At 42.1% G+C, this 24,411-nt stretch overlaps 1 protein-coding gene across 1 annotated transcript in view; it reads right to left on the bottom strand.

Moving 5' to 3' along the window:
• NMUR1 (neuromedin U receptor 1) overlaps nucleotides 1–21,937 on the bottom strand; it is a 53,991-nt gene extending 32,054 nt beyond the window's left edge. Inside the window, exons 1-2 of the mRNA XM_069973403.1 lie at nucleotides 21,848–21,937; nucleotides 4,302–4,424 (exon numbers count right to left, since the gene is read on the bottom strand). The gene's annotated coding sequence lies outside the window, so the exon portion shown is untranslated. The remainder of the gene's footprint in view (nucleotides 1–4,301; nucleotides 4,425–21,847) is intronic.
• Nucleotides 21,938–24,411: the final 2,474 nt, after the last annotated feature.

The following is a 24,411-nucleotide window of genomic DNA, read 5'->3' as shown; positions in this document are numbered from 1 at the left end:
AGGATCTCCCTATAATCGGTAGATTTAGGGGCCCTCTGCTGCCTTCCACACTGCTCTAATGATGAAAGAATGGCAACAGGGCCCCTTCTTTCACACAACTACTGTAAACTCATGGGTCCCCCTCCCCCTGTACTGTAAGTGGAACGGTCCGGTCCTGATCAGCTTCGGGAGTGTCTCTCTTCCTGCCTGTCAGGAGCCCTCATCTGTGGCAGCAGGGACATGCAGAAAGCTGCACAGAGAAGCAGCAGCAGGGCCCCCTCCATCCCCCTGCAGTCATGTCTCCCCCTCCTGCTGCTGTGTGTGGAGTCGGTGCCGGGAAGAAGGGGGAGAGGCTGCAGCCTGCACGGAAGAGGAGACAGTGAAGATGGAGACTAATGGACCCCTGGAGCTTCCTGTATAAATGGTCAGTGTGTGTGTGTATATAAGTCAGTGTGTGTATATAAGTCAGTGTGTGTATATAAGTCAGTGTGTGTGTGTGTATATAAGTCAGTGTGTGTGAGTGTATATAAGTCAGTGTGTGTGAGGGTATATAAGTCAGTGTGTGTGAGGGTATATAAGTCAGTGTGTGTGAGTATATATAAGTCAGTGTGTGTATATAAGTCAGTGTGTGTATATAAGTCAGTGTGTGTGAGGGTATATATAAGTCAGTGTGTGTGAGGGTATATAAGTCAGTGTGTGTGAGGGTATATAAGTCAGTGTGTGTGAGGGTATATAAGTCAGTGTGTGTGTGAGGGTATATAAGTCAGTGTGTGTGAGGGTATATAAGTCAGTGTGTGTGAGTGTATATAAGTCAGTGTGTGTGAGGGTATATAAGTCAGTGTGTGTGAGTGTATATAAGTCAGTGTGTGTATATAAGTCAGTGTGTGTATATAAGTCAGTTTTTGTGAGGGTATATAAGTCAGTGTGTGTGAGGGTATATAAGTCAGTGTGTGTGAGGGTATATAAGTCAGTGTGTGAGTGTATATAAGTCAGTGTGTGTGAGTATATATAAGTCAGTGTGTGTGTGAGTGTATATAAGTCAGTGTGTGTGAGTGTATATAAGTCAGTGTGTGTGAGGGTATATAAGTCAGTGTGTGTGAGTGTATATAAGTCAGTGTGTGTGAGTGTATATAAGTCAGTGTGTGTATATAAGTCAGTGTGTGTATATAAGTCAGTGTGTGTGTGTATATAAGTCAGTGTGTGTGAGGGTATATATAAGTCAGTGTGTGTGAGGGTATATATAAGTCAGTGTGTGTGAGGGTATATAAGTCAGTGTGTGTGAGGGTATATAAGTCAGTGTGTGTGAGTGTATATAAGTCAGTGTGTGTGAGGGTATATAAGTCAGTGTGTGTGTGAGGGTATATAAGTCAGTGTGTGTGAGTTAGGGCTGGGCAATTAATCGAATTAATTTGATTAATTCGCCTAGATTTTAAGAATCGATTTCAATCTCTTTGAAAATCGTAAATTCGATTTTCAAAGAAAAGAAAAAAATACCCTCTGACCTGCAGGGAGGAGCAGTGGCCCTCTGGGCAAGCTGCTCCTCCTGCAGGTCAGAGTGGGACCGCACGCCAGCACCCAGAGGACCAACGCCGCCCACCTATTAGTGATCCCCGCAGCCCGCCCGATGCGTCAGTGTGTCCGCTATCCTCCCCTCCCCCGGAGCGTAAGTGTGCCCCGCAGTCTGCCCGGAGTATCAATGACATCCCCCCACGGCACGGCTTGACAGAGCCCCCCCCCCCAGCTGCCCGGAGTGTGAGTGCGCACCGATACACCCGCCCGGCACAGCGTCTCAGTGCGCCCCCCTCCTGTTCCCATCTGGAGTGCCAGTGCAAGTCCCCGTCCCGTTCCCGCCCTCAGCACGGCCTGGCGTCCAGTATTATTAGGGTCCCAGCATACAGTGTGTTATAGCTGTGCCCCCTCCCCATAGTCATATCTGTCCACAGTCTGTGCCCACTCCTACTACCACTCCCAATCCTGCCCTACTACGACCCCCAATACTGCTCCCACTACCATTGCTACTATTACCCCCACTCCTGATACTACTACTACTCCCCTTATCTACTACTACACAATCTTCTATGCTTCTGTTACTACATCCCTTATCCACTATGCCTCTACTACTACACCCATCATAATTATCAGCAAAATAAATAAATAAAAAATCGAGATTTAAATCGAGAAAAAAATCAAAAAAAAATCAAGATTTTATTTTTTGCCCATATCGCCCAGCCCTAGTGTGAGTGTTTGTACATGTATATCATGTGTCTGTTCATGTGAGTGTTATCTCTCTTTATGTGTGTGTGTGTGTAATCTGATTGTGTCTGTATGTTGGTCTTGGTGTGTTTGCATGTTTGTGTCTGTGTTATGTGCCTGTCTGTGTGTGTGCACATCTATTATGTATACAGTGTATATTATGTAGTGTGTAGTTCTATAGATGTTTAGAGACATATACAGAGAGAGAGACAGAAATAGTAGACTCTCTACAAGTTTTCTATAGATTTTATTTAAAATGTATGCAGTATGAGGCTGGGTTCACACTACGTAAGTTTCCGGCCGTAGCGCGTTCCGTGAATAAGCGGCCAGAAACTTACGTAGTTTGCATACAATGTGAAGTATACGATCTACAGCTGCACAGTTCACACTACGTACGAACTTACGCCCGGATCGTATGCGGCGCCGTAAAAAATGAACCAGACCATTATTTCGGGACGGAAATGCCGTAACTTACGCCCGTAGCGTAACATGCGGTCCCGTACGGAGTGGTGATTTCTTCATTTTTCAAGCTTTTTGTGCCGATCCAAAAGGTTCTGTGGGGTGTCCGGGGCTAGGCGAAGATTTCCAAGTAAAAGACCGCTGTCAGATCGCTACGAAGAGTGCTCAGGAAGCGTAAGTACACTACGGGCGTAAGTTTGCGTTCCGTACGTATCCGGCCGCAACTTGCGTAAAGTCCCGGAAAATATGCGGCCGGACATATACGTAGTGTGAACATAGCCTGAATGTGGACCGTACATATAAGCTTTGGGCTGCGTTCACAATACGTATATTTCAGTCAGTATATGTATATTTCAGTCAGTATTGCAACCAAAACCAGGAGTGGATAAAAAACACAGAAAGGCTATGATCACACAATGTTGAAATTGAGTGGATGGCCTCCATATAATGGCAAATATTTGCTGTTATTTTAGAACAATGGCTGTTATATTGAAATAATGGCCGTTATTTACTGTTAGGCCCCGTTCCCACTGGGGAAAGGTAGAGGAATTCCACAACGGAATTGTCCGCCGCGGAATGCCGTTAGCCTCCCGCTCATAATGGGAGTCTATGGGAGGCGCGCGCTCCTGCCCTGTCCGTGCTGAAGAATGAACATGTTCATTCTTCAGCGCGTACAGAGCAGGAGCGAGCGCCTCCCATAGACTCCCATTATGAGCGGGAGGCTAACGGCATTCCGCGGCGGACAATTCCGTCGCGGAATTCCGCTACCTTTCCTCAGTGGGAACGGGGCCTTATATGGCAGCCACCCACTCAATTTCACCATTGTGTGAACAGATCCTTTCTGTGTTTTTAATTCACTCCTGGTTTTGGTTGCAATACTGAGTGAAATATACGTAGTGTGAACCCAGCCTAAAGGGGTACTCCGGGCCAGCTGTTTAATCCGTGTACGGCCGGGGAGGGGGGGGGGGAAATAGAAGGCTCCGGTAACTTACCCCCCTGATTCCAGCGCTGGCTCCCGGATCGCGCCACCCTGTTCTCCCGTCCCTCGGCCGCTTCCTGGTGAGATCTTCGGCATGAGACTTGACGTCTCAAGGCAGCTCAGCCATTCAGCGGTCATAGCTGGCAGCTATGACAGAAACCTACAGAAACGATTGTGATTGACAGTGGGCTATGTCGCTGGTCACATACACTGCTGAATGCAATGTTGCTGTACTAAGGTTAAAGGTTTGGCGATGGTTATGTATATGTATGTAGGGTGGGCCCCTAGGATCAATTTCCCTGGTGGGCCCAAGGTACCCCAGTCCGACACTGGATAGATAGATAGATAGATAGGAGATAGATAGATAGATAGATAGATAGATAGATAGGAGATAGATAGATAGATAGATAGATAGATAGATAGATAGATAGGAGATAGATAGATAGATAGATAGATAGATAGATAGATAGATAGATAGATAGATAGATAGATAGGAGATAGATAGATAGATAGATAGGAGATAGATAGATAGATAGATAGATAGATAGATAGATAGATAGATAGATAGAGAGAACATAGTAATCCACAAACAAACTGTAATCTTATTTTAGTAAGAGAAAGTTCCTCTCACCTGCTTCAATCCTGTAGAACAGTTGTCGGATTTTACGCTCTGATGTAATAAGGTACAATCCTACTGGTCTTCTGAAGTCTTGCTAAGTGGTGGCTGAGAAGATGGCGGTGCACATGCAGAATGCTATAAAGAAAGAAAACATGTTCTAAACAACAAACAGAAAATACATTATTCTGGACACTAGGTTGACTATGGCTTTGTCATATACAGTGGTACATCGGTTTGAGGGTAACTTGGATTGGGAGCGTTTTGCAAGAAGAGCTCACAGTTTTTCAGAATTATGACTTGGTGTAAGAGCATTGCTTTGGTGTAAGAGCTCCCTGTACTGGGTGGGAGCAGGAGTGGGGGAGGGGTATGGTCTGCATAGCGGGGTCTACAGCCCTGTACTCTGACCCAGGAAGTCTCCCTCACCTTCCAAATCATGGCAGATCCAATTCAGGCTTGGGCTTACATCAGGGGACAGGACTGTGGAGGTAATCTCTTCATAGCTGTAACCCCTCTCTCCCCAGACAGAGAATGCTGCATGTATGTGCCCACATCTGCCCTGCTCATTCCTTCATGCTCCCTGCAGTCTCTGTCAGCCCTTGTGTTTCCCATCGTATCCATTCCTGCTATACTGTGCCTGCACTCACACTCAGCTATACACACTGCTGCTATAATGTGCCTGCACTTACACTCAGCCATTCACACTTCTGTATTCACACTTTGTCCTCCTGCACAACTCTGTGATTCTCACTTTCTGATTGGTCCACACTGACACCCCCCCTTCCCCACTGCTGTCATGTGACCACACAGACCTCTGACCGCAGCCCTGCTTCTCTATTCTAGCCTGCATTATGGGGATCTGCAGTTCCATCCTGTATCCACAAACTGCTGCTGTATTTGTCAGCTTTATGGCCTTGCTATACATTATACACCACGTGCTGATTTCTAGATTGTACAGTAACTTATAATATCACATATTCAGCTGTTTCACATTGTTTGTTTCATTTGTTTTATGTTTTATTCAGAATAAAAAATTATTATTTTTGGGGTGTGGAACCAATTTTTTGTATTTCAATGATTTCTTATGGGAAAACTTGCTTTGATTTAAGGGTGATTTGAATTACAAGCGCCGCCACGGAACAAATTATGCTCGTAATCCAAGGCTCCACTGTACTTATTATTCCCATGGTAGCACTTTCAATTATAAATGACAAATTCTTATTTATCAAGAGATTAGCACAGTGGTCCCTCAAGCTACAATATTAATTGGTTCCAGGACAATTTAATGTTGAAAATATTGTATCCTGAGACCAAAACTCTATGGAAAACTGGTACTTGGTTCTAAATAGACATGAACGAGTATACTATTCTCTCCAGTATGAGGGTGCTCGAAAGTATTCAATATTCTAACGAGTGTACAGTACTTGTGTAAAATGCTGTGCCCTCTATAGTAATAATGTCTCATGCAGTGCCCTCCATATATTTATATTTCTCCTGCTCTGCCCCATTGTAATAATGTTTACTGCTCTGCCCCCATAGTAATAATGTCTCCTGCTGTGTCCCCATAGTAATAATGTCTCCTGCTGTGCCCCCATAGTAATAATGTCTTCTGCTGTGCCCCCATAGTAATAATGTCTTCTGCTGTGCCCCTATAGTAATTATGTCTTCTGCTGTGCCCCCATAGAAATAATATCTCCTGCTGTGCCTCGCATAGTAATAATGTCTCCTGCTCTGCCCCATATTAATAATGTCTCCTGCTATGCCCCCATAGCAATAATGCCCCCTTCTGTGCCCGCCATAGTAGTAATGCTGTTTGATGTGCCCCTATACTTATATTGTCTCCTGCTGTGCCCCCATAGTAACAATGCTCCCTTCTGTGCCCCCCATAGTAGTAATGCTGCCTGCTGTGCCCCTATACTAATAATGTCTCCTGCTGTGCTCCATGTAGTAATTTCCGCCATGTATTTCATCACTAATCTGGAAGAGCGGCTGGTGACAGGTACACTGCAAGGTCTGGCAGGGCGCTCTATGTTCCCCTTGCATAGTTGGCAGCACCTCCTCAGCAACCCCCGCAGACAGGGCCAGCAGTACCCACTGCATGGTGACCGGGTCCCACAGGAAGCCGCCGAAGCCCAGGCACTGCAGTATACTACCTGCCTCCTCCTACTGGACCATCACAGTGCCCCACTAAGGGAACAGACAGGACCAGTACGGGAGGAAAAAGTACATTCTTTTTTTTTTTTTGTAGTAAAATATTCTGCAGCGGGGTTAAAAAAACATTCAGGGCAAGCCTTTTTTCCTTTGGGGCTTGGGACATTTAAAACAAATGCTAAGATAATTAAAAAAAACCACACACACACAAATGTCTGAAAATACTATTACAGCACATTTGGAGTTAGGCATAACAATTAGCCTTGTATTGGGGAGGGCCGGATGACATTGTACAATAGCCACATGCAATAATGCAGCTTCAATATACTACAATGGATTATGTTTTGAATTTTAGTCTTGAGCTATGTTTATCCGGAGAAGTCCGGATATTTTTCAAATCCGAGGCCCGGCAGTGGCAGAGGGGAATTTGATCAGAAGTAGGAAATTACCTCTCCCCGTGCCCGCATAGAGCCTGCTGGGCTCCGGGATCTTGGTGCTGCACATGTCATGACCGGGCTGATGGACTGGCCGCTCAGCCAGTCAGTGACTGGGGCAGGACACTGCTCCAGTCACTGATTGGCTGAGTGGTCAGTCCATCAGCCGGGACAAGCATTTTCGCCCAAGTCGGTGGGGGTCCTGAGGCCGGTCCTGCCACTCACTGCAGGTACGGGGAGAGGTAACTTGCTACTCATTATCTAATGCCCCTCTGTTCCTGCCGGATTTTAAAAATATCCAGACTTCTCCTTTAATAGATTTCAACGCAATGCATTGAAGCCTATAAAATGACGGACGTCCAATCCACATAATGTATTAAATGATGGACCTTGCCTGCATGGACGTCAGAATAATGATCACGATAATTATTTTCGGACGTTTATTGCAAACACCTGACGTTATATTTTAGTTGGTCACACACAGTTTTTCTTTTTTTCACCGTCCTTTCACCGTTTTTTACTATTAAATTCAATGGACTTTTCAATTAAAGACAAATGGCGATCAGTCCACCTGACCTAGAATAATGGAACGATTGCCGTCATCCCCAAATCGCGAAATGATGGACGTCATTTTTTCTTTTCAAAACGGAGAGGAAAAAACGTAGTGGGAACATAGCCATGAAATGTTATATCCTCACAGTCCATGGCTCTATATTCTATCCTATATATCTGGTTTTGGGTTTCATCCACCATTGATCAGCTACATGCACGCAGGCTCATCTTTGAGACTCTTTATAATTTAGAGTAAACTTGTTTTGCAGTTGAAAACCGTATCTCATCCATTTTCTTGCTCAGATGTATCAGCCGCTAATGCACTATTATTCCGCAACAGGTAGAGATCCAAAAATTCAGAGCAACTTCATAAATATTGATTTTTTTCCCAAGCCTTTTCTTGCCGTAGGGCCGGTTCCATAAATATCGATTTCCACGAAGCCCCGGATCACCTTTGGGTATTCACTGACTCTCACGGAAAACACATTTGTTAGCCGAGATATTAACAACCCTTTTCTCATAACCAAAAGATTTCTTAAACAAATTGCTGTCCTCGGATTGATCTGAACCGGACCCACATGGAACGTTTCATAGCTTTTCAATGAGATATTTTCCTGCTATGACTGATGGACTCATAATGAAGCCGTTTCGCTCGGACAATTTTTAAATTCATGACAAAATTTAGTTTCTTTTTTCTGAGTTCCATATTGAAGTGGCATTCTTTGACTAAGGCCGAGTTCACATTAAATTTTTTTTCATCCGTTCTTGTAAAAAAGCGGATGTAAAAATGATACATTTTGATCCGTTTTTCCATCGACTGAAAGTAAAAAAAAATGGATATGTTTTGATCCTTTTTTTATAATGGCAGTCAATGGAAAAATCGTTTTTTTATCCGTTTTTGTCAAAAATAGATAAAAAAAAAAATGTAGTGTGAACCCTGTCTTAATATGGCAATGATTAAAAAACCTTATGGTGCGTTTACACGGAACGATTATCGCAATAACGATTTTTCTAACGATTATTCAAACGATTTTTCTAACGATTTATTCGTCTAAATGCTAATCGTTATAAAAACCAAATTGTTGCTTCAAAATCGTTAAACAAACAATTGGGCGAATTATCGCTCCGTGTAAACGTAACATTAGACTCTAACTTACTTCAGTATAATCTGACAAATATGAGAACCCAGAACAATTTAAGGCTATGTTCATGCTATGTAAAACAATGGCCGTTGTCTGACTGACATATCGGCCACAGGAACATTGTTTTATTTCTATTTGAATTGGGGGCACATTTGAGTGTGTCTCCAATCCAAATTACCATAAGACTGTGTATTGTACGGCCATTAGAACGGTCATACATTGTGTGCAAAGAGCGAGAACAAGGCCGTTGCAAATAATTAGAAAGTCAATTATTTTTACGGCCGTAGCGGACAACAGCCATTATTCCATCCAGCATATAAACAACATCCACTGTTTGCACAGAGTTAAGTGCAGTGCATTATTTTATGGCAAGAACGGATGCTGTTTTAATAGCCAACAACGGCCGTTCTTGTCATAAAAAATACACTGTGTGAACATTTGATTTGATTCTTTGATTATAATTTGATTCTATTATATCCTGTATTTTTTTCTTTAATTCAAACGTTCTTTTTTCTTTCATGACAAGTTACTATACAGGATTTCCAAGGATAAAAATGTATCATGGTTAATAGATTAAAAACTTTATGATTAGCAACCCTGAGCCAGAGGAAGACAATCATCCACCAGTCTGCCATCAATATGGTCAACATGTCACTACAGTGGTCTATACAGTATACAGAAACAGTAAAATGTATACGATAAACGCAGTGTGAACCCGGCCTAACAGCAGCTAACGCTTGGTTTATTGTACAGTGATCCCTCAAGTTAGGGTGGTATTACACGGAAAGATTATCGTTAGAAAATTCGTCAAACCGTTTGGACTTGAATGATAATCGTTTAGTGTAATAGCAGACAACGATTAAACGACCACCGTTGGCCGTTTAAATGAATTTGGACCTATTTTAATCGTTGCATGTAATAAGACGTCATTCGGTCGTTCGCAGTAGCTACAACAGGACGAATGCAATAACGATCATAAGTAATGATCATCGTTCCGTGTAATTGGGTGTACGATTTCAGGTCGTTCGCCATAGCGGTCGTTTGAGTTTGTTTACCGTTAATCGTTGATCATCGACAAATCGCGTTGTGTAATAACTTACAATGGCCTCAAGATACAATATTTTCAACATACAATAATCCTTTCTGGACCATCGTAACTTGAGACCTGACGCAACATACAAAGCTATGGACAGTCAGGATCTGCAGCACATGTAAATAACTGGAAGATTAACCAAAGAAACTGGCCATTTTACTGGTAAATCCCCAGTATTCCTGATATACCTGCACTGGTTTACTGTCTTGTAATCAGGGCCGATTCTGGGGTCTCTGCCGCCTGAGGCAAACCTCAGACAGCCGCCCCGAGTGATGGCCAGCATCGCCCCTCTCCCCCAGCCAGCCGCTCACCTGTCCCACACTGCAGCCAGCCCGCGCTCTCTGCTGTCTCCACATCCCGTCAGGTCCCGCGACGTCACCCTGCAGCTGTCTCGGACCTCCAGGCTGTGGTGAGTGGGGTGATCGGGTCGTGCGGGGCGGCCCTGTGCAACCCGATCACCCCAGCGTGTCCCCCACCGACCCCGGGCACTCACCACAGCCTGGAGGTCCGTGACAGCTGCAGGGTGACGTCGCAGGACCTGACGGGATGTGGAGAGCGCGGGCAACTGGACAGGTGAGCAGCCGCTGTCATTTTTGTTAAGTGATACTGCCATAATGCCGCCCCCATGCCGGACCACAAAATCTGCCGCCTGAGGCGGAAGGCTCATTCCGCCTCATGGCAGAAGCGGGCCTGCTAGTAAGGATTCTCTGAGTACAGTGTGATACTACATGTCCTGTGCTGCTCTCTACCTGGGACAGTTTTCCATAGAATTCTGGTCTCAACATACAATGGTCGTCCTGGAACCAATTAATATTGTATGTTGATGGACCACTGTATATATATATATATATATATATATATATATATATATATATATATACTCACCACTTATAAATCACTCATTCTCCATCATGAAGCATATGAAGTATCATTACCAGTCTGTTAGTCCACTTTGACTTGTCAACCAAAACTGCAGAAGGTTCTTTATACTTGTACAATATTACAACTATTTACATCTATTCCTTCAGTGTTTCACACATGTTTGTCACTTGTACTTTAAAGTGACTCTGTACCCACAATCTGACCCCCCCCCCCCCCCCAAACCACTTGTACCATCAGATAGCTGCTTTTAATTCAAGATCTGTCCTGGGGTCCATTCGGCAGGTGATGCAGTTATTGTCCTAAAAAAATACTTTTAAACTCGCAGCCCTGTGCCCAACGGGAGTATCTGTGCCCTAACTTTGCACCACCCCTCCGTCCCTCCTCCCCACCCTCTTCATCATTAGGAATGCCACTGGAACATTTTCTCCTGTCTGAACACAGGTGTCTTAACGATCCAGCCCATGTGCTGGGCTGACACAGGTGATGAATAGGAGGCAATCTGCCTGGAGCATTCCTAATGATGAGGAGAGTGGGGAGGAGGGACAGAGAGGTTGTGCCAGCCTAATGCATACACAATCTAGACCAAGGCTGTTGGACACAGGGCTGCCAGTTTAAAAGTTGTTTTTTTAGGACAATAACTGCATCACCTCCTGAACGGACCCCAGGACAGATCTTGGGTTAAAAGCAGCTATCTGATGGTACAAGTGTGTGGGGGTGGGGGTTCACATTGTGGGTACGGAGTCGCTTTAAATCCCTTTCTTACTTGGAATTAAAACCACTGAGAGTTAAGGTGGAGCAGATGATTTGCACTCATAGATCGGAACCACGGAAATCCCAAACCTGCAATTACTGTTTATTGAAGGAGGAATCGTAACAGTATAATTATGACATGAACATCAGTTTGCAGCGTTCATTTACAACCCACTCTCCAGAGCTTAGCTTTCCTGGGCTCCATTCATTGTGTGTTTCTTATGGGAATCGAGAAGAGCTTTTTGCTTAGAAAACCCTGGTATATGCAATGTAGAGAGAATTTATTATACTATATAATAATAAAAATAATAATAATAATAATAATAATAATTGGAATAATAATAATTATAATTATTATTATTATTCCAAAGTCTTCTTCCGACATGCATAAGTTGCTAAAGTTTGAGCAAGCCTCATTTCGCAAAGAATTTTTTAATTTCTTTTTCAATTTTCGACTTACTTATGCCAAAATGGGAATAAATTATAACTAAAATCAAAGTGAGCAATGAGGTAGCTATGTTTAAAGATTTTGGGGGGATTTTTTGGATTTTCTTATATTGTTGATTGCAAACTTATAATTATTTGGCAGACTTTCTTTGGTTTTATGTTTAAAGGGAATGTGTCATCAGAAAATGACTTCTTATATAAACCAAAAAAAAATTTAAAATCTGTCAAAAAAAACATTGTTTTAACAAACAGATTTAAAAAAAAAAAATGTGGTCAGATTTTTTCTAATTTTCCATTTTTCTATCTATATTATAAAATAATCCTGATTTCTTGCAGTTTTCATTCTCGCCACTGTTGCTAAAACTAAGCTGAGACTTCCTGTTGTGTCTGTGGTGATAAGAGGAGGCTGCTGTAAAGTGATCTGTACAGCATTGCAGCGTCATGTAACACCAGTAGACAGAGGAGACAACAGCAGCTCCCTGTGGAATGACCTCTTCACAGGTAACAGAGCGCGCTCAGTAATGTTTTACATTGATCTCAACTGGACAGAGGCTGTATATTGTCCTCTATGTCCATGAGTCTTGCTGTAAAGCATATCACTAAATGCTGTTAAGAACAGCCCAGGAAAGATGTCTGCCCCCATAACAATGAGCAAAAAGTTAACTAAATAAAAATTACAGTCCGAAAATAGAAAGAGATTACAATAAAAAAAACAAGTTTTAATATTAGTAGAAGAAAATTTAGGTGACACATTCCCTTTAAATTCTCACAGACAGCCAAATGTAATATAAGAGGTATATCTGTTAGTACCTTTCACACATCTTTCTCCAACAAACTCCAGTTTAAAAGTACCATGTGAGACATCGGCCCCAGCGTTGTTGTGTCTTTATACATACAGTAATACTAATGGAGTGACTCACGTCTAGGTAAATAGAATAAGTAGAGAAGTTTTTCATTGGTTTCTATTGCGCCTATCTCTCCCCTGTAATGTACATGGTCGCCGTCCTCCTTCCTAATGCACACCGCTATCACGCCGCTTCCTGGACTAAATAAGCTAGTATCTCTCCTGTCTGCAATGTACACAGAAAGGTCTCCAATCCAGTCATTATCCTTTGTGTAACAAGAAGGTGACATGAGTGTTCTTACTAGAACAAACAGCAATTATTCTAGTATTTTCTTCATACTGTAGATAGTAGATTTCTTGTGGAAAATTAGAGACTTACCCAATTGCAACCAAACCCAGTTAAACTATCTGAAGGTCGGTTTGTCCTGCCAGAATACAGGGACTCTTGTGTGGTTTGGCTTGGATACGTCAGAGATAGTAAGTTACTTACAGCAGGGATATTTAAAGGGGTACTCTGGTGAAAATCTTTTTCTTTCAAATCAACTGGTTTCAGAAAGTTATATAGATTTGTAATTTACTTCTATTTAAAGATCTCAAGTCTTCCAATACTTATCAGCTGCTGTATGTGTGGTGTGCCCCCGAGGATCGGTCACTTGCTAGGTGGTGAAGTGTGACGCCACTCTGGTGGTGGTTGGCCGAGATACAGCCGGACCTTAAGATGTTACTTTGTGATGCCAGTGCCGGTTGGGCACACAGGTGTGAGGGCACGCCTGCTATTAGTTTATAAGGCCCGGTGTACCTTGTTCCCCAGTGGACAGTGTCCTGCCGGGCTGCTACGGGGTCCCTTGGGTTAGTGTAGTCACGGGTGGCCGGAGTGGTGTAATGACCCTCCCGGACTATCGGAACGGCCACCCACAGAAAGGGGAAATGTCCCAAGGTCGTGATGAACACTGTGTCGGTGTGAGGCGAAAAATCACAAAGTCTCTTTATCTTACATAAGCCTGTTTTTACTGGAAAGGTACGTGTGTAGCAGGTTATACAGTTGCGCCTTGACAGTAGAGGTTTCTCTTGAGAAGGCACTTGATAATACACTTGATAGTACTTTTGAATGAACACTGGACAGTACAGCAAAATAGATCTGTGGTAGGAATGTAGTGAGAAGTACAGTCGTGCTGACTGAGTAGCGCGCTGAGAGGTATAAAGGATCAGAGTAGCAGAGAGGAGGATGTCGTGAGAGTCTCAACCCAAGTAGTACTGTGCTTTGCAGGGATGTTGGAGGATGAGGTAGAAAAATACTTAGAAGAAGAAGAGAATATTTGTGCCCATGTATTGATCTTTAGGTTTTCACACCACCTAATGCGCACCAGTGTCGGCTGAACCGTCCTATGAGGGTGACACAAGGCCCTAGACCTTGTTACCTGGGATAAGTGGAATGCTGAGGATTTCCTGCTGACAACCGCACTGCGAGATAGAGATCCTAGGCTCTTAGCAACTTTGCTCTATCCGGATCAGTTCCTAGCTTACTGCTGTCTGTGGATACTGTCCTGCTCTGTGACTCTCCTAGTCCACGGCGTGGGTTGAGGTTCTCTCTGACTTGTCCTCTCCTGTAAGGGCTTTAACACTGCATGGTGTTGTGTGGAGCAAACTGAGGAGAAGCTGTTAGCTGTGTCTTGTCTTGCTTCCTACCCATACGGGGACGTGGCTAAGACTGAACTACACTTCCTGAGAGTAGGGGGACCTGGCAGAGGGCCAGGGCCAGAGAGGGACCACTGTAGAGAGCTGTCTAGCTTGCGGCTTCCTCTACAATGTCCAGTTCAAAAGACTCATGCGCTTCCTCTACCCATGTGACTGCTTTCCTCAGCGTATCTAAAGTGCGCTGCGAGTGGTTGAAGAGTGCAATAGAAGAAGTAAAGAGAGAGAGGATAGGAAAGAGAAAAAAGATTCCCGTAGGTTCACAGATCCGTGTGATACAAAAATAAACAATAACTCTTTCCATACTTCAGCCGCGCAGCATCTGAGTACATATACATACTACAGCGACATCTAGTGGCAAAACTTTATCACTACCTTCATCACCACTGACTAACAATAAGTACAGGCTTTTACGAAGGGTTTACCCAATAGCAACACCCGTCATGGGACACCCCGTATGTCCTGCAGGAAGTGGTGAATTTTTCCCAGTCAGACACAGTGCTCTTTGCTGCCACCTCTGTCCATCTCAGGAACTGTCCAGAGCAATAGAGGTTTTCTATGGGGATTTGCTGCTACTCTGAACCGTTCCTGACATAGACAAAGGTGGCAGCAGGAGAGAATACACCAATTCCTGCAGGACAAACAGCAGCTGATAAGCACTAGAATACTGGAGATTTTTAAATAGAAGTAAATTACAAATCCATATAACTTTCAGAAACCAGTTGATTTGAAAGAAAAATATTTTTCGCCGGAGTACTCCTTTAATAAAATCCTATCTTTCTTCTCTAGCCAAAAACATTCAATGATGGAAATAGACTGCAATTACCTAAGCCTAATAAAACGATGGCGATATTATTTGTTGTGCTGTGTTATGGCCAATGCAATGTGTACAGAATAATATAGTGACCATGAAAGAGTCTATGGTAATTTCCGTTTCAAGGATCCGTGCACGTTTTGTAATCTTCCCTTTGACATTTTGTTTTTGCCCTTGTACATTAAATTGCGCGCTAGGCAAGCGAACCAAATCAAAGCGATACAACAATCCAACTGAGGGGGTCATTTACCCAAGATGATATGTAAGAAGATCCCTATAGAACAGTGCACAAACACCATAAGCGAGCTATACTGTAATACAATGCAATCAGATTACATAGAGACACTAAACTAATATAATAGATTTACATCTGGTATAATTACGTGGATTACGTTAGATAAGAGTCAGTCAGTGTTATATATATATAAGTCACTCAGTGTTATATATATAAGTCAGTCAGTGTTAGATATAAGTCACTCAGTGTTATATATATATAAGTCACTCAGTGTTATATATATAAGTCAGTCAGTGTTAGATATAAGTAGGTCAGTGTTAGATATATGTCAGTCAGTGTTAGATATGTCAGTCAGTGTTAGATATAAGTCACTCAGTGTTAGATATATATAAGTCACTCAGTGTTAGATATAAGTCTCTCATTGGTAGATATAAGTCACTCAGTGTTATATATATAAGTCACTCAGTGTTAGATATATAAGTTAGTCAGTGTTAGATATATAAGTCAGTCAGTGTTAGATATAAGTCACTCAGTGTTATATATAAGTCAGTCAGTGTTAGATATATAAGTCACTCAGTGTTAGATATAGGTCACTCAGTGTTAGATATATAAGTCAGTCAGTGTTAGATATAAGTCACTCAATGTTAGATATAAGTCAGTCAGTATTAGATATAAGTTACTCAGTGTTATATATATAGGTCACTCTGTTATATATATATATATATAAGTCAGTCAGTGTTAGATATAAGTCAGTCAGTGTTAGATATAAGTCACTCAGTGTTATATATATAAGTCACTCAGTGTTCGATATAAGTCAGTCAGTGTTAGCTATAAGTCAGTCAGTGTTAGATATAAGTCACTCAGTGTTAGCTTTATTGATTCACTCATAGCCACAATCTGTATGAGCAGCTCAGCTGCATGAACTATAGAGAGACGGGCAGCGTGGAATCAGTCTCCTCATCCGATTCCGCGTCCCTGAACTGTTACACCGCAGTTTTATCTCTTCCCGTCAGCTGCCACATACAAGGCGGGCACAGGCGCGGGTCATGGAGAGATGGTTCTCAATGCAGGATAAGAAAATGATTATAAACTACCAATATCTAAACTGCTAGGGAGTAAAAGAAGAGACTCAGATACAAAGAACACATAAGAAGGAAGGAAAGGATAACTAAGTTTACTTAAATCCATATTAAGGCTGTGTTCACACACAGTATTTTTTTTACATTTGAGTTGTAAAAAGTGTGTTCCGTTCAAATCAATTGAATGGTTTAACGATTTTGAAGCAACGATTTGGTTTTTATAACGATCAGCGTTTCTATGAATAAATCGTTAGAAAAATTGTTAGAAAATCCATAAGAAAAATCGTTATTGCGATCGTTTTTAAGATCGCTTAAGCCCATCTCACACATAGGGTGAATCTTTGAAAAGCTGTTTACACAAAGCGATCTGCCAACGATAAACGATGATTTGAGAACATGTTGAAAAATCAAAATGAACAACTTCTCGCTCGTCGCTTGATCCTTTGCTGTGTTTACATGAGCCGATTATCGCTCAAATGCCATCGTTATTGCGCAAATTCAAACAATAATTGTTCCGTGTAAACGCAGCATGAGTGTCTATAATGTCTGCCAAAATTATTGTGCACACCCTTTCCCCTATTGTCTGTAGAAACTAAACTGCATGCACTGGTCTCCATCACCCATGTCTTAAATAGACTCTGTCAGTAGTTATATGGCGTCCTATCTCAGGGTAGCATACACTAGTGACAGAGAAGCTGAACAGAATGATATATCACTTACATTGTTCTGTGCAGCTGATCCAGAGATCTCCTCCTGAATAACATGGACAATAAGTAGTCCTCTCCATTATGTGCATGAGCCCAGTAGTCCTGGATATTCATGAGAAGCAGAAAACTCCGCCCACCAGCTGCTGATTGGCAGTTATCTATCCATGCTGTGTATAGGCAGTCACCTGTCAATCAGCAGCTGGGGTGTGGGGGAGGGGTGCGGCAAGAATCCAATTCTCCTGCATATTAGGAGAACGGCTGAACATAATGATGGAAGTAATACACCGATCTGTTCAGAATTGACCCATGTAATTGACCCTTTACATCTACTGCTGTTTTTTCTTTCTCTGTATAAACACTACCAAGTGCCCTCAATGAGTCGGGTAATAGATCTGTGCAGGCTGCAGTGGCCATTTTGGGTCTCTTACGTTGCACCTTTTTTTGTGAACTTCCCCTTTAATCACATTGGTCCTCATCCCCAACAAGGCTCACCACCTAAAGTTCAAAATGACATATCAGTATGTACACAAACACAGAGAAAACATACAGAGTCCTGGAAGATGTTGGTGGGATCTCTGAGTGAATCACTTAGCCAATAAGCTATAAGTATTAGAAATATTAATTGTTAGAAAAGAGTCAAGAAAAATGTTCGAATTTCCCCTAAACTGAGATAAATGAACAGTAGCTGCTGTTCAAAGGCCGAACTCTCCAAGTGTTCCGTGTTATCCTCATCCCATGACCCCACATGATGATATCCATCTAATTTAGAGGGACAATAATCATATGCCACAACAGCTTCCATCAGGCTTGGATAGTTGGATTCCAATCTACTATGTAGAAGGCCGGAGCTGAATATTCCTGTTTATTCTAGTTAGAGGAAATTATAATAATATTTCGAGACGTTTATTTCACTAATTCCCCTGGATATTTCAGATATCTTCTTATCTGACCTTATTGCTGGTTTTCTTTAGTAAATGACTTCCAGCATTCTAATTAGTTCATAAGCAGCGCTGCTGTATATCTTGGAACTTGGTGCAAATTTAAAGGGGAACTCCAGATAGAGAACATTAGTAACAGCACGCTCTCCATCTGCTGCCCCCTCTCCTCAAGAGACAAAGATCATGTGACCTCTGTCTCATATTTAGTTTGTTTGCTGAGCACAGACTTAGGTGGCAGACATGACAGGGGGCGGGGCATGGGTAGAGAGGGGCGGGGCATGGACGGAGAGGGGCGGGGCATGAACAGAGAGGGCCCCAGGAGGAGAAGAGCATGGGCAGGAGGGGGTATGGTTATAGGGGGTTGGAGAAACAGGATGCTCAACATGTGCACTGCAAAGACTACTGGGAAATGTAGTCTTATAGCAGAACACCGGAAGAGGAACAGCCAGAGAGGCGGAGCGGGCAGAAAACGGCAGAGGAGCGCAACTACTGTGAAACCACATGACAGCTGTCAGGGAGGAACATAGGTAAGAACCTCGCATTGTTTGGAAATTTATTTAATTTTTAACATTATTTACTGGAGTTCCCCTTTAAATTGTCCTTCTAGGAGACATCTGTAATCTTTTTTTCATTTTCTACACACCTGTTCATTTGCTGCCTAAGGGTATGTTCACACTGAGGAAAAGAGGTGGAAATTCTGAGAATCCTCTGCCCAGAATTCCGCTTTCCTCAGCGCCCGTCTCCGCTCTCCACGGCTCTCCGCTCAAAGTATTGACATGAATTGTTAGCAGAGTCCGCGGCTGGGATTGTCTTCGGAATGAAGAGGAAAGTTTTATGCTTAAAGTGTTCTTTTCTTCAGCTCTGGCAGAATAGGTGCGGAATGCGAACGGAAAGCGGAAATTAAATGACTTCTGTGGGATTTCTCTAGCGGACATGTCAATTCTTTAGGTAGAAACCGGATCCGTGGTGGAACATTCCGCGTGTAAATTCCGCCATGTGAACAGCAGAGCGCAAATCCAATTGAACACAATGGGCGATTGCTATGTTACTAATTTACGGAGTGGAATACGTGGAAAATGAGACGCAGATTCTGCTTCTAATTCCTCAGTGTGAACATACCCTTATATATTGTCACCCTTGACAATGGGATGATATGATTCCCATCCCCATAAGTGGCTATAATGTTACAGCTGGTCAGTTTCTATGGCTTTATGCCGCCTAGGATACGAGGTTTTCCACTTTCTTAAATACTTTGCCTTCCGCGCTCTGCAGTGTTCCTGCAATCCTCTCACTGTTATAGTCTTACTTCGCAAAGCGGTCAGCACAACCTTTAAAAGATTCCCATCTCACATGCTTAAAGGGGTACTCCAGCGAAAATCTTTTTCTTTCAAATCAACTGGTTTCAGGAAGTTATACAGATTTGTAATTTACTTCTTTTAAAAAATCTCAAGTCTTCCAGTACTTATCAGCTGCTGTATGTCCTGTAAGAAGTGATGTATTCTTTCCAGTCTGTAGAGCAGGAGAGGTTTTCTATTGGGATTTGCTGCTGCTCTGGACAGTTCCTGACATGGACAGAGGTGGCAGCAGAGAGCACTGTGTCAGACTGGAGAAAATACACCACTTCGTTCAGGACATACAGCAGCTGATAAGTACTGGAAGACTAGAGATTTTTAAATAGAAGTAAATTCCAAATCTATATAACTTGATTTAAAAGAAAAAGATTTTCGCCAGAGTACCCCTTTAGAAAAATGATGAAATGATCTTACCACTGCAAACCACTCTTTACACGTGTTCTGTTAGAACCATTGAAGATTTTCGGCAGAATAAGCCCCCTAGTCTATCTAGTCCGCCCTGTCAGTGTTTCCCTTCTTATTCTCTTAGGCTGCATTCACACTTTCTGTGTTCCCTTGGAACACGGACGTGGAGTGCCTGTAACGGACTCTCCCCCCGCCCGGGCAGCTTCTGTAATTAGATGCTGGGAGCGGGGGAACTGTACAGATATGCGCCACGCTGTAATGACAGAACCATGCAGCTGATCCATTACAGCGTGGCGCATATCTGTACAGTTCCCCCGATCCCAGCATCTAATTACAGAAGCTGCCCGGGCGGGGGGAGAGTAGGGGAGGTTTTCTATGGGGATTTGCTGCTGCTCTGGACAGTTCTTGACATGGACAGAGGTGGCAGCAGAGAGCACTGTGTCAGACTGGAGAGAATACACCACTTCCTGCAGGGCATACAGCAGCTGATAAGTACTGGAAGACTAGAGATTTTAAAAGAGAAGTAAATTACAAATCTATATAACAATGATTATACAATCTATACAATCTATAAACAATGATTGCAATCTTCCTGGGATACGTATAATCCACAATGATCTTTACTAAAGAGACCAGGAGACGGCATCTGCATATAAGACTGGGGGGATGTATTTGTACGGTTACACAGGTGCATGGAAATGCTGCTTGGTGGCAAATATTTATGAATGGGCAGATATGTGTGTATGTGTGTGTATGTGTGTGTATATATATATATGTGTGTGTGTGTGTGTGTGTGCGTGTGTGTGTGTGTGTATATATATATATGTGTGTGTGTGTGTGTGCGTGTGTGTGTGTGTGTGTGTATATATGCGTGTTTGTATATATTTATATATATATATGTGTGTATGTGTGTGTACATATATATATATATATATATGTATATATATATATAATGTGTGTGTGTGTATATATATGTGTGTGTGTGTGTGTGTGTATATATATATATATATATATATTTGTGTGTGTGTGTGTGTGTGTATATATATATAATTATATTAAGCGCTGCGGAATCTGTTGGCGCTATACAAATAAATATTATTATTATGTATATTCATCAAGCAATGACTATTTGTGTTGTACAATGCAAATATATGTAACATCCATTGTCTCAGCTGTATATACAGTAGGACACAGCAGATTATGGACAGGTCTCTCTGTCTCCTTCCCATGTCTCTGTACTAATAATGACCTGTCTTTTCCTAATCTGTTTGATCTTTAGAAATTCTGCCACACTCTATTACTCTCTGTTATCAGCCTCTCTTTAAAGTTCATAGAAGACGTTGATTATGTCCATTAGTCAGTATATATCAGCCGGCAGCGGTGTGACCTGTAGCCTCATCCTGACCCCTCAGTAGGTGTGTAAGGGTCTCTTCCTTCACAGCTGTCATCTCCAGAGCTTCTCACTGGTGGCAGGTGTAACATTTGTGAGACCCTCAGGGGAAGGGGACCTGGGCGCTACAGCTGCTGCAAAACTACAACTCCCATCATGCCTGGGTAGGTAAAGCTTTAGCTTTGGCTGTCCAGGCATGATGGGAGTTGTAGTTTTGCAACAGCTGGAGAGCCCAGGGTTCCATCCTCGTCCCACCTCTCCCTGTGATAAGTGTCGTATATATATATATATATATATATATATATATATATATAAAGCCTGTGCACATATATATATATATATATATATATATATATATATATATATATATATATAACACTATAACATCTATGTCATTACATCCAGCCAAGTTTTCCTCTTTGCACATCTATTTCTTTATTACTATGCCACCTGCTGACTACATTATATATATATATATATATATATATATATATATATATATATATATATATATATATATATACCACACTAACAGCATCTTCACAATCATTACATAATGGAGATTTGTTGGAAATTGCACTTTTTGCCTTCAGATCATTCAAACTTAAAACTAAACTAGAATATAGCTGACAGTGAGAATAGTAACACACTTACCTTAGTATTCCTTCAGTTTGTCATGTGCTTGCAGGTGTTTGCTGACACTCCAGGACACCCACTGCTGGATCAGTGTCCTCACATCCTGCACAGTCCTGAATGTGCTCTGCTCAGCCCGGCACCTTTTATTAAAGCTCCAGCAGAGGGCGGTGCTGAGCTCAGAGGACAGCCCAGCATCCATCCAGACCCCAGCTGCTGCTCTGTGGGTGACACTATGTGCAGCAGCTCTGATGGACATGAGATTGCTTGGATTTTTTTTTTCTTATACTACTCATTACTCTTGTATTTCATTCTTTATGGGATGATATAGTGTTTTATTGATCTTATTGATTATAGTGTATGTATGAATGATCATGTGCAGGATTTCATTATAAGGGACATCACAGCTTGTCACATCTCCTGGCTTGTCCTGTATGTGTTTGCCTTATATTGTGACAATGGATCAAATTATAACATGTCACAAAATTGCAACTTTCTATCTATAATACTTTTTAACTATATATATATATATATATATATATATATATATATATATATATACAAATAGAACTGTATTGGTTGAGGTGCGGTTCTAAGGCTGGGTTCACACAAGGTTCTTGCAATCTATTTTTTCATCCGTTTTTGCAAAAAAAAAAAAAACGATGCCTCTGTGTGCTTCCGTTTTGATACGTTTTTCCATTGACTTCCACACAAATACATCCGTTTTTCCATCCGTTTTTTGGCAGAAACAGATGAAGAAAAAAAAGGATCATAAAAATGTAATGTGAACCCAGCCTTAGACTGGGTCCACACCTTGTTTTTTTTCATCCTTTTTTTTCATCCGTTTTTGCAAAAAACAAATGAAAAATGGATGGAAAAATCGGATGCAGTTGTGTGCGTACGTTTTGATCTGTTTTTCAATTGACTTTCATTATAAAAAAAAAAAAACAGAGCAAAATTTTAACGTACACAAAAACGTAGCTGGCCTTACTTTTGTGTACATTAAAAAAAAAACGTTTTGATCCGTTTTTTTTTTATATAATGGAACGGATCCTGCATCCGTTTTTTCTATCCATTTTTCATTCTTTTTTTTTTTTTTTTTTTTTTACCAAAATTGGATGAACAAAATGGATTGCAAAGACATAGTGTGGAGCCAGCCTTACCTGTTTACCTGAATAGGATTGAGCTGCAGTACAGCACACAAACTGAGAACAAGCGGGGCGCTGTTTCTGGAATAAATCAGCTATCTAATCCTGATAACCCCTTTAACTTGGCCATACACAGCCAAACAATCTTGTAGCCGGCAGCTGCCTCTCCCAATCCCCCATACAGATGCAGACGTAGCCGGCTTACATGTGTTATATATGGAGAGAGGAGAGAAAGCAAATGGCAGAATTCTGCAGCAATTCTATCTCCTTGAGGGGGATTGGTTGAGATCCAAAATGGCCGATCCTTCTCTCCCCCCAACATCTGTCATCAGAGGACGGAGTCTAAAGGCCGCCATACTCATTAAACGCTTAGTCTGTTCTGGTGAAATCATTGCGTTCTGCCAAAAAAATCTACTGTTAGAAGGAACAGACAACTAAAGGTTTTCACCAAAATTGTTTTCTTTCAAATCAACTGGTGTCAGAAAGTTATATAGATTTGTAATTTACTTCTATTAAAAAATCTCCAGTCTTCCACTACTTATCAGCTGCTGTATGTCCTGCAGGAAGTGGTGTATTCTCTCCAGTCTGACACAGTGCTCTCTGCTGCCACCTCTGTCCATGTCAGGAACTGTCCAGAGCAGCAGCAAATCCCCATAGAAAACTTCTTCTCTCCAGACTAGAAAGAATACATCACTTCCTGCAAGAGACATACAGCAGCTGATAAGTACTGGAAGACTTTTTTTTTTAAATAGAAGTTAATTACAAATCTCTGGGAATTTCTGACACCAGTTAATGTATCATTACCTATCAGCCCATGTGTACACCTCGTAGCCTGCAGATGGTCAGACAGATTCCCTTTAACAGCATTCAGTGATCTGCTTTACAGCAAGCCCCATGGGCATAGACACAATGAATATCTCCAGACTCTATTTCTTGTATGGGACATGTTTATAGGCACGCTCTGTGACCTGTGCAGAAGTCATTCTAACATGAACATAGTTTTAACATTTACCACCTGAGTCTATCACCGTTTGAATTTCCCGCTGTTTGCAGGTCCCTGAAGCTCTAGTTGGTGTCTTAATTTTTTCTTTACTTCCTGGTTTGGGCTTTCCCATGATGCACTTTGTCTCCTGTGATGTCTAACTGACTCTGTAGAACTGTTAGATGGCTTACATCTTGTTCAGCCAATCAGAGCTGAGCAACCTGAGTCATGTGACAAAGGGAGGCTGGCCTAACAGGGCTTAGACCCGCTCCCCTCATTATGATGTCATTGTCACAAAATGGCTGCCACAGAAAAACCTGGGGTCAACAGTCATTGGGTAAGAATGAGTTTACTTCACTTCCTGGTGGGGGAAAAGATAGGGAAGGGGGGCAGATGGGTGATTGAAGCATATTACAAGCATATAACTTTGTAATGTGTTTCAATTACTGGGAAAA

This window comes from Dendropsophus ebraccatus, chromosome 6, assembly GCF_027789765.1.
Source record: "Dendropsophus ebraccatus isolate aDenEbr1 chromosome 6, aDenEbr1.pat, whole genome shotgun sequence".
Taxonomy (NCBI): domain Eukaryota; kingdom Metazoa; phylum Chordata; class Amphibia; order Anura; family Hylidae; genus Dendropsophus; species Dendropsophus ebraccatus.
The sequence above is the reverse complement of the archived record's forward strand: the minus strand, read 5'-3'. Positions and strand labels throughout refer to the sequence as shown.